Source organism: Epinephelus fuscoguttatus, linkage group LG20 (assembly GCF_011397635.1).
Source record: "Epinephelus fuscoguttatus linkage group LG20, E.fuscoguttatus.final_Chr_v1".
NCBI classification, from domain to species: Eukaryota; Metazoa; Chordata; class Actinopteri; order Perciformes; family Serranidae; genus Epinephelus; species Epinephelus fuscoguttatus.
The window spans coordinates 32,241,166-32,245,386 of NC_064771.1; positions in this window are offsets into that span (position 1 = coordinate 32,241,166).

Here is a 4,221-nt window from a genome sequence, read left to right on the forward strand (position 1 = left end):
TCGACCAAGATTACCTTTGGTTTACGACAGCCCTAGTTGTGTTTACAGCTTGTTCTATTTAATTTTAAAGACCAAAAAGTCAGTTATTGCAGGATTAAAGTAAATCTGTTTCTGGGTAACATCAATAATTTAAACTTAAATTGACCAGCTGACCAACGCTGCCTCTCTCAGACCTCCGTGCTCTCACCAGTGTTTATTTTTACGCATTATGCAAAGCCCAGAATTTCAGACAGATACACTGTGGTATAAACTGGCTTTAACCTTGTAGGATCTTCTCTGAAAGTCTGACTGTGGAAAAATGGTAAACAACTTCACAATGGGAGATGATGAGCGGCCAAAGCCTTAGAGAGCTATAATATTCCCTCACAATAGCAAAAAACTGTTGCCAACACCTGATTCCAATCATACATGATCATATGTGATTATTAGCACCTGTGTGTGTCCCCCCTTATTTCCACCCTCCCACACACACACATGCACACATGTATAAATGCTGTAATACTAGCAGACAATGTGTCATGTTTCATGCACAATCAGCAGATATTATTCCTAGTATTGGTATAATATTGGAACAGAAATAGTTCCTATGATGGATCGTTCAGTAAGTCAGACATCCGGAGATTTTATATTAATATCTGAGCCAAGTCTCTGCAACACAACCATTAGTAAAAATGCTGAGAGCTGCACTGCTGTGGCCAGGCATTACTCTGCTCCAGAGAATGCTCATTATTTTGGTGCTGTTTGTTTTTATTTCCACAGTTTGTTAATCAATTAACACCACTTTAATTTGCTGCTTTGTCCAACGTGATGGCTGAATTTTTAATGCAGAAGACTTGAACACATTTATGCTTTTATTCTGACAAGTTGTCACAGTCAGACGTGTTGGCAGCATCTTTCTCTGTTGGCTCAGCAGCTTTAAAATCCAGTCCATTTGTCAGCAGTCCATCACATCGCCAACACTGCTAATGACTTTAGGTAATACTGTTGGCAAACTGAAGAATAAAATACACACCATCCATTTAACCCACATCTCTCAGTGCCTGACTCTGTTTATACAGTCTATTGTGTGTTATAAATTGTTATTGAAAAAGGGTGGGCATGAATAAGCACTTCCATCTACTCCTCAGTGTTCATGTTTACAGCACACCTCATGAAAGAAGGTTTATACAGCAAATAAAGAATATGGGACACAAAAATATCACACGCTTCATTCCACATGATAGTTTTGGTTTAAAATAATACATTCTGTGGCTCAAATGTGCAGTTGCTGTTTACTTCTCAGATGCCAAGCATACAATGAGCTCATAAAATATGAAGCAATGAGTATAAAGTAAACCAGCCAACACAAAAAATATACTGCCTATAGTTTAAGAGCGAGACCACATAGGATCTGATTTTCTGCTGCTTATGTGCAGGTGAGGCTGTTAGGGCTCATGCGCACGCTGCCGCTTTTACCACCTGGAATACATGAGGTCGGATGCTACTTTTGTGCCAACTTAAAGGGTGTGGAGGTGTGACTGTAACCAGTACCATATCATAGCCTACTTACCAAAAATCCAAAATTCAGAGCTGATCTTCTTCCAGACATTGTTTTTTGTTTATTGTATATTATAGGGATGGACTGAATGTCTCACCAAAAACTGCTTTTTACAAGATTACATTTAAACACATTGTGAGAAAGACAGAAGTTCCCTTTGGACAGTTCTCACTTTTACTGCATAGAGCTTGAAGGCTTTATAGCCTAACTTTCTTAAGCTGTTGCAGCCACTGGCTGCTACCAGCGAACATTAACCAGCTCTCTTTCTGCTGATTTCAACATGGAGTTGTTTTTCCACAATGTAGCATTATCAGGTAAACACTACGGTGCGTCTTCCGACACCTCAGTAGTGATTGCTGTGTCTTTTTGTCCCAAAGGCATTCCAGGAAAGAATAATATAAAATAATCTTTATTTATAAAGCGCTTTTCAAAACAGAGTTACAAAGTGCTCTACATGTTGATAGATTAAAACAGACAAGACATAAAAACAATGACAGATGAACTGATAAAAACACTTCAGTATATAAAAACTGAGGAAATAAAAGACAGTCTAAAGGAACTTAAAACTCAAGTAAAATCAGGAAAGGCTTTCAGTCTTTTTTAAGAAGGGACTTAAAGGGATAGTGCACCCAAAAATGAAAATTCAGCCATTATCTACTCACCCATATGCCGAGGGAGGCTCAGGTCAAGTTTCAGAGTCCTCGCATCACATGCGTAGATCCAAGGGGAGAGTGGGTAGCAACACAACTCCACCTAATGCAGGCTGACGGCGCCCCAGATTCAAACATTCAAAAACACAGAATTGAAACCACAAAATATTTCCATACTGCTTGGCACACACGCGAACACGTGAGCCAGAGAGGCAGTTAGAGCTGTTAGATCACTACGGACGAGCAGTATGGAGATATTTTGTGGTTTCAATTATGTGTTTTTGGACGTTTGAATCTGGGGTGCCGTAAGCCTCCATTAGGTGGAGTTGTGTTGCTACCTCCTCTCCCCTTGGATCTCCACAAGTGTTGTGAGGATTCTAAATCTTCATCTGAGCCTCCCTCGGCATATGGGTGAGTAGATAATGGCTGAATTTTCATTTTTGGGTGCACTATCCCTTTAAAAGAGATCACTGACTTGGCCGACCTAATTTACTCGGGCAGACTGTTCCAGAGCCTCGACAGCAATCACTCTGTCTCAGTGAAGATCTCTGTTTGTCCCAAACACGTTTTCTATTCTCCCTGGAACGATGGGACACTGTTAGTCTCGAACCCTGCTTTTAAGCTTGCACAAAATAGTGGCAAATCATCGGCCACTGCCATTGGTGAATGTCATCTTCTTTGCCGATAGGGCATTGGCCATCAAAAAGGTGAATATCGGCAGATATCAATGTTGGCCGATAAACCTGTGCATGCCTATTATATTGGAATTAAAGGTGATTATTAAGGTAGAGCTTTGTTTATCTCTTGGCACTGCTATTTTGCCCTGAAAAAACGGGGCTGGGAACACTTGCGCCTGCAGTGGTGTTGCTCTTGCTTTTGAGAGGGCCTCTCGTGCACGTCTACATTGTCAACATGGATTTTAGGGCATGCGCTGCGTGTGTCCGGGCCCTCGGACAATATGCATTCATAACACTTTGAAAGTCCATTGATGCTTCAGTATTTTACTGCATGCACCTCAACTGAGCATAAGATGGATTGCTGTGGCTTTGCTGTTAATGAAACATCATTTATTCTGTGATCCTCGTGCAGCTGAGTTGTACTTTTTCATGCTCTGGCTGTACAGAAGCTGCTCTGATTCGGTTCTTGGCTGCACCAGCAGGAATGAGAGAAACCAGTAGTCTTGTTTATTGGCTCCTATCTGCCTGTCAGCTGGGCAGCAGATACTATCTCAGTGGCACTGATGAGAACACAAATGTGGAGTGAATTAACAAAACACGAGGCTACAGAGACCGTGCGAGGATTTCACTGGATCTTAGAAATGATTGTGTGTTTATAATGTGGCATTTTAGGTGGATATATACAAATGTTTTAGCTTTAACTCATCACTATGAAGTTGATTGCACAATGTTATAGACTAATGACAGCATCTGTGTTTGAACTGGTTTCCCGTAAGCCGCGCTTTCACTGTGCAATTCTATCTGCGCTTGCTAAGATCTCACGGGATAATGAAGACTTGATTTAGGGTACAAAGAATGTGCGTCAACCGCTGTGCAACCAAAACAGGAAGAGGACAGCGCTTTTGTTTTCCCTGGCAGCTATCGGTAGCTATCCCCAGTTACCAAAAAGTTCTTTGCAGTTACCATCCCCAGTAGCGGAAAAAGTGGATGGTGAAACAACCGAAGTATCTGTGGAAAACAAAATGCAGTGTGTGCTGTGTTGTTGTTAGTTGCTAGGCTCTGAGGAAGTGATTCAGTTGTCTTTGCGACAGCGGCGCCATCAATAATGCCACTTGGAAACACTAGGGGGGGAAAGATGAAAAATTGCCTGTTTCCATTTTAATTAATATCTTTGCTTCTCTATCTTTTTCTTCCCTTTTTCACGCTCCTTTTCCCTCATCCCTCCTTCTCATATTCGTCCCCCACTCATCCCCGGGACAGTAGCAGCGATAAGAGGCTCCCACAGTCCAGTAAGACCCAGGTGAACGTAGGGTCACAGGGGGTCACGCTGTCAGACACAAGAGACTGATGGAGGGCT